The sequence below is a fragment of the Spermophilus citellus genome (genome assembly GCF_964194105.1).
Source record: "Spermophilus citellus genome assembly, chromosome: 4".
NCBI lineage: Eukaryota > Metazoa > Chordata > Mammalia > Rodentia > Sciuridae > Spermophilus > Spermophilus citellus.
This window is the reverse complement of record NC_138185.1, coordinates 190,778,042-190,791,591: the sequence shown is the minus strand read 5'-3', so window position 1 is coordinate 190,791,591 and position 13,550 is coordinate 190,778,042. Positions and strand designations below refer to the sequence as shown.

General features: G+C 36.4%; 1 protein-coding gene across 3 annotated transcripts in view; it reads right to left on the bottom strand.

Moving 5' to 3' along the window:
* STXBP6 (syntaxin binding protein 6) overlaps nt 1-13,550 on the bottom strand; it is a 248,510-nt gene that overhangs the window by 120,245 nt on the left and 114,715 nt on the right. The gene's annotated exons all lie outside the window — the stretch shown is intronic.

Below are 13,550 nucleotides of genomic sequence, written 5' to 3'. Positions count from 1 at the left end.
AATCAGGTACTTTCAGGGCAATTTCTGTCTAAGATGCTTAAAATAATCTCATTACCAGAACTCATTCTGGCATGGGTAACTACAAGATTGTTTAAAGAGATGGAGGAAAAGTTTCTAGGAAAAGAACAATTCCCATACCCCCCCCCAAAAAAAAGCATTGGTAGGGGCTAGGGATGTGGCTCATGTATAAGATGTATAAGACCCTGGGTTCCACCAGCAGCACTGCAATGTTAAACAAATAAAGACAGAAACATGTAGTGTTTCATTTCCTAATTCTTCACTTTCTTTTTTTTTTTTTTTTTTTTTTTTTGTGGTACTGGGGATTGAACCCAGGGGTGCTCTACCACTAAGCTACACCCCCAGGTCCTTTTTAAGATAGGTTCTTGCTAAGTTGCTGAGGTTGGCCTCGAACTTGTGATCCTCCTGTGTCAGCCTCCCAAGTCACTAGGATCATATGTGCACACTACCACACCTGGTTAAAAAATTTTGGATATTTTGACAACTAAAGAATAAATACAAAAAAAAAATTTGAATTTACCTTTAAGGTTCAGATTATTTTTTTTAAAAAATCTTCCCCTTTAGCAAGATTTAAGGAAGGTTTTTTAAAAATTAAATGAGCCACTATTCCTTTAGTATCTCAGATTTAATTCTTGCACTTGGGATCTTTGGATCCAGCAGGAATGATTTCATTCAATTTACAATTTTAACATATCTTTGAGTATACTTCACACCTGTGATTCTGCCTCATACTCTTAATTTTCTTTTGTGAAAATAGTGATTTTGTTAATTAAATACATACTTACTTGTTAGCAGAAACAGCACTGGGAGAAGGTGAAATGCATGGGTAAGCATATTCCCATGTGTACTTACCTATGGATGATGTGGGTGGCCGACAGGAGTTAATTTCTTATACAATTTTATTGCTTACAATACTCCAGAGTACTTTGACAAAATGTTAACAATAAGAGAGAAATAGCTGCCTAGATGGCAGGATCAAAGAGAAGCAAGTTAGGTCAAATTGAAAACTACAGAAGCTTCATTTGTACCCTACCAAAGAATTTAAAGTCAAATAAGAGGAAAAGTTTAGTTTTCCAGAATTTTTAATATCTAGAAACCTTAAAATGCTATTGTGATTCCTATATGTAGCTTTCAGTCTTTCTAATTAAAGGAAAAGAACATCAAACGGTATCTAGTGTGTCAATGCACCATCAAACAGATTGATCTTTTCCCCTTCCTTTTCATTTTTATTATGTTTAAACTCTCTCAGACACTAGGAAGCTTCTTTACCTCTCTTTATTCATAAAATGGTCATGAAGCTCACCAGGGTATTTGGTCCTGTCATTCAGAACACAAAGCAAGAATTGGAGCTCAAAACTCAAAACCCTGTAGTATAGTTTAAGGTCTGGTACAGTGATGCCACCTGCTTCACTCTTCCTGCTAAGGATTACTTTAGCTATTCTGGGTCTCTTATTTTTCCAGATGAATTTCCTGACTGTTTTTTCTATTTCTATGAGGAATGCTATTGGGATTTTGATAGGAATTGCATTAAATCTGTACAGTGTTTTTGGTACTATGGTCATTTTTATAATATTAATTCTGCCTATCCAAGAGTAAGGTAGATCTTTCCAACTTCTAAGGTCTTCTTTGATTTCTTTCTTTAGGGTTCTGTAGTTTTTTTTTTTTTTTAACAGATAAAGCTTGTTTTTATTTCAACAATAAGTGTTGGCGAGGATGTGGGAAAAAAGGCACACTCATACATTGCTGGTGGGACTGAAAATTGGTGCAGCCAATATAGAAAGCAGTGTGGAGATTTCTTGGAAAACTGGGAATGGAACCACCATTTGACCCAGCTATCCCTCTCCTCAGTCTATACCCAAAGAACTTCAAAACAACATACTACAAGGACACAGCCACATCAATGTTTATAGCAGAAAATTCACAATAGCTAAACTGTGGAATCAACCTAAATGCCCTTCAGTAGATGAATGGATTAAAAATGTGGCATTTATACACAATGGAATATTACTCAGCAATAAAAGAAAATAAAATCATGGCATTTGCAGGTAAAAGGATGGAGTTGGAGGACATAATGCTAAGTGAAGTTAGCCAATCCCCAAAAATCAAATGCTGAATGTTTTCTCTGACATAAGGAGGCTGATTCATAGTGGGGTAGGGAGGGGGAGCATGGGAGAAATAGATGAATTCTACATAGGGCAGAGGGATGGGAAGGGAAGGGAGGGGGGAGGGGGTTAGAAATGATGGTGGAATGTGATGGTCATCATTATCCAAAGTACACATATAAAGACACGAATTGGTGTGAATATATTTTGTATACAATCAGAGATATGAAAAATTGGGCTCTGTATGTGTAATATGAATTGTAATGCATTCCATTGTCATATCTAAATTTAAAAAAATTAATTTAAAAAAAACCCTCAAAACCCATTTAGAGGAAGGTGTGTGAATGTACTCATATTTGTATATGAAATCACTTTAAGATGTCTAAGATGTGGCCATTTTCAAAAATAACAAGAATATCATTCATAATTCATTTTTAATCATTCTTTTCTGTTGGTTTAAAACAAAAATTCTCAACCATTTTAACATCTGATCAATACTACTTAACATTTTCTCTTTCTCACTTCCTACAAGTTGAGGGTATTCCTCAGAAGACCTGATGGGCCTCCTGCTGGAGATGATTTAACTATCTTTCTAGTTTGATGAGAATGAGACTCAAGGCTCATGAGCAACTCAACAAGACTCAGAACATTTTACTTGAATGGGAAAAATTCTGCTAGCTGGCAAGGCCTCCGCCCTGTAGAGCCTCAGGACCCCCAGCAGACCTTAACAAGTCTGGTTTCCATGTTCATCTGCTTCCATCTCCAGGACCTCTTCCAGGTCACATTCTTCAAGCCCCTAAACCAACTTTGCAGTCTCTTGTCTTTCATATCCATGTCCATACATCTAACCTTCCCCAACGTTGCCAAGCAACTCCTGTTCCCAACTGGAGACTGTTCTTCCCTATGAATGTGTTCCACTTGTTTTTGGGAAACAGGAAGACAAGGTCAGCTACTGGCACCACATGACATGATGCAAACAAGATCTGTGTGTGCCTGCATGGCTGACTCTGTAACAGACACAGGCACCATCCCCAGGGGTTTGATATTCCGTAAGTTAGGCTTTAGAGTCAGGTGTGACCTTTGGTAACAGCTTCTTAGTAAAGCAAGTTGTGCAATCTTTTCAAGTCTTGTTTATGTCATCTAAACAGAAATAACACCTTACCTTCCAGGGATGTAGTGAAGATTCAGAGAAATATTTGTAAAATTTTAATTAATACAATATCATGTTATTATTTTACTATTGATAGATAATTAAGTTCAAGTTTTCAATATTACAAATAATAGTGTCCTGAACACTCTTTTTCGTGTTTCCTTAAGAGCATGTCCGTTTCTCTGGAGTCTAAGTAAGTAGCCAAACTCTATCAGCACATCTTGGACATTAGATGCTGTTGACAAATAGTTCTTCAAAGCACATTGCAAATAAGTGAACTCACAGATTCTAGGTACTGAGGATCAGAACATTTCCTGCCATTGCTAGGGAAATTAAAGAAGAGTGATTCCATTTAAGGCACAGAGGCAAAAACAACCAACGTAACAATGGCCAGAAAACACATGTAAGAGAATGTCACAGGCATTTATGAAGATACCTCCAGTCATGGTGGGGGAAGGGAAGTTCCAACTTGTCCAGTCCTGCAGCTGCCCTGTCCAGAGAGGTACCTACATAAGGGGCCTTGACATCTCTCCAGTCAGATACTTGTCAACTCTGAGGGCTGAGTCATTCTCAAAAACCAGCAACTCCACTTTTAAGGATTAATAAGAGCATAAATATGGATCAATCAAAAGAGTAGCAATTGCTTAATTAATTGACTTTGGAAAACTACTGAATAAGCTTGCATAACAGGCTTTTGAAGTATTTTATAATATGCAAATATCCTCTAGAAATAAATTTTATAATCTCCACCCCTCCCCCACATTAACATAAGAAGGGGGAAGAATTCAACTACAGCCAAATTTTCTGATTTGCTTGGAACTTATTTCACAGCACAAAGAAAAAGGCATTTCACATTGACTGTCGGAAATTCCCTGAAATATATTACCTAAAAAACTGGAAAGGGGTAAGTGTTTGAGTGGTTTATAACTATAAAACAATGATGGGATGGTATTGTTGAAACGGAAATATTTATGCAGTGAGGACTCTGACATGTTTCCAAATACCTCTCCTTTACTGGCTGCCTAGTTTTATTTAATTTTTGGCCAGGGGATTCATGCTTCAGTTAACTTTTCTTCTTTGTATAAACAAACAAGCATTTATCTAATTTCCAACCAGTCTAGCAAAGTTCTGGTGGAAAAGGGGAAGGATCTTGCTAAAAGGAGCAGAACACTATAGGAATCACAGGAAGGCAATAAAAATCAGGATGAGAAGTATGGGGCTATTAGGAGAGATGAAAACACTTTCCAAAACTGCTTCTCTGGATATCTCTGGACTTGCCACATTGCTCCGACTAATCATATGGAGAGTTTTGTACTATGGGGGAATGACATCCAGTTAGTCGATAATCAGGTCTTTCATTTTGGCCAAACAATAATTCATAATAAGGAGTCAGTTTCTTGGGAGTATAAGTTAGTAGCCAAACCCTATCAGCATATAAATGTATGAATTTTGATGTGTATGTTTATTTCATATACTTATTCATATATACTTCATATATTTATTCCATATATTTATACCCTGTGAGAACTGAGGAAAAACATAGTCCCACCAACTCCATCAGTACACTGCTATCATTGTTTTGTGTTTGTGGAAAACATTTGCATCTATAGCTGGACAGTAAATTTGTAAATAAAAGTCAGGAATTATGAACTCAAAATATTTCTAATGCAGAAGTTGGTAATTTTTCAACTAAGATAGCTCAGTATAGTGGTTAAGAACAATTGTGAAGCCAGGTGGCTCAGGACCCATGCCAGCCTGCAGCTCCTGCCTATGTGCATGTGGGCAAGTTCCTTACCCTCTGTGAGCCTGGCTGCTCATCTGTGAAAGAGAAGCGGCAATAATACCTGTGTGAGCAGGGTGTCCTAAGGATCAAATGAATTGAGATACAGGCAACACTGAGAACAATACCCAGAGAAGGACAAGGGGTGCAATATAAATTTTAGTTCCTATGGGTCTTTATTTTAAATAAAATTTCCAATTGATACTAGCCAAGGTTAGCACCCTAATTTCAAAATAATGAAATGGACTTCAAACTTTTTGGTGGACAAAAACAAGTAGAACCATGTATACAGAATATTCTTATTAAAATTCAGAGGTATGGCCGGGTGTGGTGGGGCATGCCTGTAATCCCACCAGTTCCTGAGGCTGAGGTAGGAGGATTGAGAGCTCAAAGCCAGCAACAGTGCAGCACAAAACAACTGAGTGAGACCCTGTCTCTAAATAAAATACAAAAATGGGCTGGGGATGTGGCTCAGTTATTGAGTGCCCTCGAGTTCAATCCCTAGTACAAAAAAAAAAAAAAAATCAGAGATGTGAAGAGACCATAATGGATGACCACATAGCGTTGTTCTTATACTACAAGTAGGGTATGCTGTCACAGCTATTGAATTAGGCAATTGTAACTTACTTGTCAAAGGAGGACATTTCTGAATGCAGTACTCTTGTGTTGTGAGGGAGGGAGGATTTTCTGTAGCTTCCACACTGGCCCACCCTGTCCCACCCTCTTAGCCAAGTGATCCACCTTTCCCTCAAATATTAATCCTGAGCTCTCAGTAGCTGAGGCTGTTTCCTCCTTGGCCTCTGGGCTGGGTTAACATCCTTTTGAAATAGAGTCAAGTGGAACAAGCAACGCTATTTTTTCACGTTATCTATAATTGCCAAAGGCAGAACATATTTATGCTCAAAATCCTTTAAGAACCCTAGGAGTGATATTGCCCAAATCTTGATTTGCTGAGAGAGTTTTTGTAACTATCATACTTTGAAATAACCTTTTCTCTAAAGACATCTTCAAAAAGCAGTTTATTTATTTTCTAAATCACCTCTGATGCTGTCCTTTTCCCTGTTTTTGTGCTGCAACAGTCTCCTGGTCTCCAAGTCCTTCGTCCAAGGGATGGATTGCAGCTGTGTTCCTTTGGGTGACATTAGCAGAAATGTCAACCAGATATGTCTGGTGCTTATTTTTCTTTATTATAGTTCTCCCCTCTCTTCAGTGGGCTATGTTAATATTTGAAGGGAAATATTTCCAAACCTTTGTGTCTGCAACTTTAATGAAAAGGTGTTCTTCTCGGTTTTGGAGAGCATACAATCATTCAGGGATTTAATTCTCATTAATCTTAGTTTACTGCACAGACAGCCTTTGAATTACTTTCTGGTGGTTTTATACCTCTGCACACAGGGGCAAGTGAGTTGAGGGAAGGAAGAGGAGACAATAGGAAATTGAAACAGAGGAGCCCTCAGATACCCTATCACAAACATAGTCCTCCAGAATTTGGAATAATAAATCCCTAATTAGATTGATCTGTCAGACTTCATCTTTTCACTTTCCTTAGGAAACCAAGCCTAATCAATCAATCTATCTATCTACATTATTAAAAACTAGAAATAGAAAAAAAAACTGTACAATCATATAGAGGACCAAGAGAGTCCAGCCTGCAGCACTGCCATGGAAAGAACTGGAAAGCAGGGAGAGAATATTCTAGAATATAGAAAGATTTCAACTTAGCTCTCATTAACCTTACTTCCTGTCAATGTTTCTAAACAGACCAGGCATCCTCCCCATTTGCTTTGTTGTTTTTTTCTTTTAATTTTTGTTTTTATTCTCATCACAGACATATGCTAAGCTATTCATTTACAATTTTAATAGTGTCTCTAGATCATAAACCCATTATTTCTTCTCCTACTAGCTTATTAGTCTATTAACAACTTCACGCTGTGAAAACAAATTAGAATTGGATAACCTACCCAGTTTTTGACACCACTTTCCAGCTCTTTAGCAATCGCTTCAGATACTGATAAACCTAAATATAGAAGCAAGAAACACATAGCTAAAATAATTTAGTATCTCAGTGATTAAAGCAAAAGCATGCAATCACTAGCTCAGAGCCTCCGAGCCAGCCTCACAGCTGTCACATCTGATCATTGTTTATTTTGATTTATTCATTCCAAAGGTACATGAGACATGCACCCCAGAATTTAAATATTTCTAGTATTCTAGTACATGGGTATTAAGAAGAAAAGATTGTTTTTAGTTTCTTAAAATTCACTGAAAAATAAAAACAATTCTGAATATCAATCCAGGTGGGTCCCTTGGGTTGGAAATTTCCATTAAAATTCAACAAGCATTAAAGTTAAAAAAAAAAAAAAAGAACAGTGTGACATTGCACAAGACCAAGAGATGACAGGAGATATTAGTTCAAAGTTCAGGAGAACAACTAAGGGAAACACACCCCTTAAGTTTTCAAGCCTCATAGCTGAACCCAAGGTAAAAAAGAAATTAGCTCTCAAATAGCGGAGTTCTCAGGAGCCTTTCAATCTTCCAGTGCCACTGCCACTTAACACTGGGATGGCAAGCACTTTCCATTCCATCTTCCCTCACACAACACAGAGCTGGAGCTGCTTCACTCCTAAATTGCTTCAAGGTATGAAACACTCCAGCAAAAGGCCAGATTTCTGAAAGTCTCCGTAAGCTTAGGGCAATATACAGTCCAAACCATTTCCTTTCTGATAAAGTAAATTATTTTGTCTTTTACTACAGACTGCAGACATTTAAAGTAGTAGTTTGCAGTTCTAAAAAGCACTCATGCCCACGTCGGCAGTTTCAGGATGTTTTACTGTCAAACTTCCAGAGAAGCTAATAAACATTTGTCTGGATTCCCATTTATATTTTCAGTACCAAAAGAATACACAGCACAAACGGAATTTCTTCAAATTAGATATTTATATCGGCCACAAAATTTTATAGACTGAATCAGCTTTAAAGGGCCTAAGTAGAGAAATGACGTTCTTCCAAGCATGGGCAAGTGACCTCTACTTCACCCTGGGTATCATTCAATGGACTGGAGTGACCACTCTCAGGAAAACATGTTCTATTTAACTTCTTTCCCTTCCTGCCCTATGATCCTGGCTCTTTGAAAAGGGTAGTCTGGTAGAAGAGGTAGCAGTGACAAATAACTAGCCTTCTAGAGAATCTAGAAAATATGTAGCCTCTTGATCACAAAGGAACACTTCATTGTATTTAAGAAAGAACATGGAGGTGTCTCCTAGATGCCAGGCAGAGACTTTTACAGGTACTTCAGCAGACAAATATTCCCCAGGCCATAGGTAGAGAAATGTTTTATTTCATTAGATTTCTCCAAGACTTGCTGTGCTTCTGTGAGCACAGAACTAATCCACTTTGGGAAGTGAAATCCACTTTAAGCTGTGACGTATTCCTCAGACGGCTAATCACACCATTCTGAAAAATCACACATGACAAATCACACAGAGATAACTTGTTGGATCTCACTGTGTCTGCATTTTCCTAAAAATGAATAGATGATTTTTAATACACTTTTAATTTGTTCACTGAACTTTTTAGTTTTAGAAGAAAAGTCACATTTCCCTACAAAAAATAAAGCCTATCTCTTACAACAGTGTTCACCACACATTTCTGTGACCATGGCATTGTGCTAGTTCCAGCAAAGCCTTTATGAACAGAAGGTTTAACTGCACACCATATTCTGAAAACTTTTTCATGACTATCTGTTAGCGGGAAAAATGCTCTGTGCTTTTTTTTCTCCATGAACTAAATAATTCACTAAATAAGAACTAATATCAGTTCATGATGGTGGACTGAAAACACTAACCAGAAACTTCCTGCAATGTTCTACTGGGATACAGAGTACAGAAGAATTTATAAAATTACAATAGTATTGAAGAACATGGGCAAGAGTTGAGACATGTGTATGCAGGTAATAAGACCATAGAAGTTGGTTCTTTATTGAGAAAAATTTAAAACAGTTATTCCACTATATTTTAATAATATTTTTATTTAATAAAAGTAACTCAAAGGAATTATCTGGAAGTATAAAAATTAATACCTTCTTGTTAAGCATGTACTGTATCTTTAGCCTAATCCTACCAAGATGAAAAAGTTAATAAATATTAAGGGTTATTTCCCATTTTCTTCCTTGTTCCTGAGCTTCCACAAACCTCCCTGATAGAGTTAGTCTTCGTTTTTAGAAAAAAAAAAAAACACATGTTTTAAAAGATTCATTCATTCCTAAATTCATTTCTTCATATTTAGAAAGCAACTACTGTGTTTCAGATTCTAGAGTGGAGCTGAGCAGGAACAAAGAAGTCTGAGACACAGAAGATTCTGAAAGTCCACCACTGGAAACCTCCTAAGGAGCACATGTAAATAGAGAGCAAAAGGCCTAGGTGCCAAAAAACATGTTCAAAGTTCAAGAGGAATAAGAACAAAGGAGACAGAAGGAATGGCCAATTCAGACACAGTATATGCATGTACTGAGATGCTAATCTCTCACCAAAAACTTTGGTATTTTCAGGACTAATTTTGTTGCTAATATTATTATGCTTTATTTTTATTTATTTATTTTCTTCAGGCCATCCATCTTCATGCTTGGGAATTGGGAATTCTTTGTCATTCTAAGAACAATGTTCATCTAGCCTCACCTCAATGGGTTATTTCTACTAGAATATTTAGTTTCATTGAATACTGTAGAATACATGCTCATATGAAAAAAAATTGATTTACTTAGAAATGTGCAATTGTGTCTTATTTTATCAAAATTGGTCATATTCTTTTAATAAAATTATTCATATAAAACAAAATGTACAGAGGCCAATTAAAAGAAAATCCTCAGTTCTATGTTGAAACTTATATTTTGAGGGAAATTAAGTGATCCTCCCAAGATTTAGGAACAAGAAATTTAATAACTATTGAACACCTAGATGAAGCAAACACAAAAAGACTAGGATAATAGTAAATGCAAGGGGGAAAGAGACCAAAACTGAAGCCATGAGACAGACAATAGCAATGGAATACAAACACAATCACAAAAAAAAGACAGTTGATGTCTAAAGAAAAGAACCCAATGGAAGCATAAAAGAATAAGATATATGATAGGAGAAAACTTCACTGAAATTTAAAAAAAGCAAACTTACACATTTGATAGAGTATATAGGTTAATATAAAGACATATTCTGGTTAAGCTGTTGAACCTAAAGTGTAAAGAAATAATTTTCCAACATTCTGAATGAATAAAAGTGAGTCATTTATCAATGGGGGAAAACCAGACTGGCTCCAAGCTTCTCTCTGAGAGAGTTCAGTGACAGAAGCCAATGAAACAACTATAACAATGCAGGAGGAAGAAAGTTCAGACTTAAGTTGCTGACAGTTTCATACGTGAGAGAACACAGGGATTACGTGAAGCACCCTCGTCACTTCTTGACAATGGCACTGGAAATTCCAGAATGCAATCCAGCCTAGCACAAAGACTAAAGATTCCAATTGGAGAGGCTGTGGTTAAAGGATCTGGAACAAGCATCAAATCCATTAACATTCGGAACTAAGATCTAACAATTGGAGGAAGCATGTTTGAAGAACAGAATGCACATATTATAGTGCCTGACAAATTACAAATAATACAAGTAATAAAAGCCAAGAGGTATAGGAGGAAAAGCAGGAAGAAGTGTAATTATTTGTTTACAAAATCAATAAAGTCATTCTGTAAGACAAAATTCCTAAGGCAGGCTTTCTAAATCTTGATAAAGAACACCAAAAGTTGATTTTAAGAATCTTAATCAATACTGAGATACTCCTTTTAAAAAAAAAATCAAAAATATTTTTGAAATATAAAATTAATACATTTCACACAGTTCTTAGCTCTCTCAGGGCAATAGGATGGGTGGGAAAAGGATACAGAAAACCTCGACAGGAAACTGATTTTCCCACAGAGAAGCTGGCACCATCTAGAGATGTCTATTACAAAAGCTGGTATTATTCTAATATAGCACTGAATTAGTAAATGAGAAACTGAAAGGCCAGATATAGGATCATTAAGCATACTCAGCTTCTCACAGCAACAAACCATTTTACCACAATGTATCCTGCAGGGCCTTCTAATTGGAGAAGGATTTTGTTGCACAACATTTATAATATAGGACTCTCCAAATTACAAAGAAATGAATTTAGAGTAATGGAGAAAAAAAGTAGAAAATGTAGAAAATAGAGGTAGAAATGAACTGAAAGATGAGCTGTCAAAACAAACAGAAGCAGATGAAAAGCAAAATCCAGGAAAAAATAAATTCATATATATGGTTAGTGTGAAAAACATCAACAAAAATTAAGTCAAACTGAGGCAAAATAACATGAATTTAAACTGAAAAATAAAAGTGTGGCAACATGTGTGAAGAAAGAGTTGGGAGATGAAGTGAAATTCATAAAATCAGGATGAAAGGGCTTTGCGTATAAAATAAATATACTTTCTAAAAATATGATATGAGTAAAAGTGTTCACAAAGAGTATAAAATTTCTACTTTCAGAGTGTACAATTAACTTGTAATTGAAGAATTATAATAAACTAAAATAGAATTATACTAGATTGCTTTTGCTTTGATGTCTTTTCTTGAAACCAGAGATTAGCCTCAAAAGTTTTTCTTCTCAGATGTAGTATTGCTCTTGGAAATGGCCATCTTTTCCTGATGAACACACACCCCAAACAACTTAACATCCATACACAGAGCAGACAGAAATGATTTGGCAACTCTCATTCTATCTGCTTTCACAGGAGAGATCTAGCCTGAGAGTCCAGAACAAACAGGAGAAATATGAGAAAGTGCGTAGAATCACAAAGCACATGTGACCTTCGTTTGGTTTAAAAGTATAACTTTAAGTTGGCTAAGAACAAATGTCTTTGAACTCAGCTTAACTTCTGTGTGTGAAGCTGGGGAGCTCCATTGCCTAGAGCCCCGACTCCTCCTCAATACTGACCATTTGTCATTTCAACACTATTGTTCTTCCTTCCCCCACTCACCACACATCAAATGTGGCTCACAGGCAAAAGAACATGGGAGGATTGGTATTTAGGTCTGAGGCGATCCACATAAAAACCAGAGTGGCAAGTTCTTTGTATAAGTCACCAGTGCTACTTTCTGATAAAAGAGATCACAACTTAGCTTGTAGGAAGATGAAGAAATGTAAAAATATATCCACAGGGAGAGTATGAAGGAAAAAAAAGTCTACTCACTTTGGGAAGGGCCTGATCTTATAGATTAGATTTCATCATACTCAAGTCACCATTGATTATTAAGATGTACTATTATTTATGTAACACTATGTAAGTAAAGAGACTACCAACTGTGACACAATCCTTTTTTTAATCACACATTTTCATTTTATACTTACTGAAAGAGCTCTTTTAGACTTAGACTTGTAGATCATGTTGCTCTGTTTCTAAGCCTTTTTACATACACTGAACAGCATAATCTTTTTGAAGGCAGTTTACAGTGCAATTACACTCAACCTATTTCAACTGAAGTGATGACAGGATGAGCAGTTATGGACAATCTGCACAGGCAATCACAATTATGTCATGACCACCACCTGGCTAATAACAATTTAAAGATGCCACAGATGCTAAGATGCATCCCAATTTCAGAGGTAGTAAAATGTAAGAACAAAACTTTGAAATATAGTAAAGTATGCTTTTTTAAAAATCACAGCTGATACACATTTTTAATGTGTTGTGCACACTTAGAAACATGAAGAACCTTAAGCCAATATTTTCTTGACTATGCTATCTTTAAATATTACTGCTTCTGACATTAAGCTTTATGGTCTATGTGTGCACATGAATGGAACCATTTGGTTGAGATAAAAGAAAATTACCTAGTACACTGAGGTTTTCACCGATTTTGGTAATTGTGCTGCTATAAACATTGATGTGGCTGTGTCCCAGTAGTATGCTGCTTTTAAGTACTTTGGGTATAGACCAAGGAGAGGGATAGCTGGGTCGAATGGTGGTTCCATTCCCAATTTTCCAAAAAATCTCCACACTGCTTTCCATATTGGCTGCACCAATTTTCAGTCCCACCAGCAATGTATGAGTGTGCCTTTTTCCCCCACATCCTCGCCAACACTTATTGTTGTTTGTATAATAGCTGCCATTCTGACTGAAGTGAAGTGATATCTTAGAGAGGTTTTGGGGTTTGGGTTTGCATTTCTCTAATTGCTAGCGATGATGAGCATTTTTTCATATATTTGTTGATTGACTGTATATCATCTTCTGAGAAGTGTCTGTTCAGGTCCTTGGCCCATTTATTGATTGGGTTATTTGTTTTATTAGTGCTTAGCTTTTTGAGTTCTTTATATACCCTAAAGATTAGTGCTCTCTCTGATATGTGGGAGGGGTAAAAATTTGCTTCTCTATTCACCTCATTGTTTCTTTTGCTGAGAAGCAACTTTTTAGTTTGAATCCATCCCATTTATTATGGCTTTA